This window comes from Asparagus officinalis, chromosome 4 (genome assembly GCF_001876935.1).
Source record: "Asparagus officinalis chromosome 4, Aspof.V1, whole genome shotgun sequence".
In the NCBI taxonomy this organism is placed as follows: domain Eukaryota; kingdom Viridiplantae; phylum Streptophyta; class Magnoliopsida; order Asparagales; family Asparagaceae; genus Asparagus; species Asparagus officinalis.
In genome coordinates this window covers 12895524-12896307 of record NC_033797.1, presented here as the reverse complement: position 1 = coordinate 12896307, position 784 = coordinate 12895524, and positions in this window count along the sequence as shown.

The following is a 784-nucleotide window of genomic DNA, read 5'->3' as shown; positions in this document are numbered from 1 at the left end:
ACACCCTCTTTGGATTTGGGGTAAGGGGAGGAGGTAAGGACATATATATTAATCTTGTTTGGGAACTCACTTGAGATAGATAATGAGGGGGGAGTTAACGTAGTGGTTGGGCTTTTTTTTGGGGTTGGGGCGGGGGGAGGGGGTTGTGAACTTGAGATTTGTTTCTCTCAAATTGTGGTGTAATGGAGGGGAAGTGAACTCTTGAAAAAAAGAGAATAGTACACAAATATAATTCTACCATTGTGTCAATATGAGATCCAAAGAGGTGAAATAACATGTAAGATTATTTATGCAAATTTATATGTATTCCCTTACCTTTTCTTCGCTTTATTAAACTTCTCAAATGGGATGAAATAAGTTCTCATTGATTCTCCTTGCTAAATTTCCGAACGAGTTTTATATATTGTCTTAACTATCCCTAACTTAACTTATCATATATTCACCTAACTTCCCTTCATTAGGGGCAAATCCAAACAAACCCAATGTGGGTTCTTTCAATTAATGTGAATTTATAGTTATTTGAGTCTTTAACATGTACTAATTCATCCTTCAACTTCATTGTTGAGTAAGCTACATATAACATTAAAAAAAGCTTAATGCATAATCTTAAAGTAATTTTCGCTCAATGCATAATTGGCAGCCTCTCAGGTTTCCCTCTTCTTTGACCTCACCTAACAAATAAATACGAAGAAAGCTTCATTATCAAACTAATTAATTTATGTAGTTGGCCATCATACCCAAATTTAGCTTGTTAAGGTAAGTATGGATGCACATTCTAGGTCCA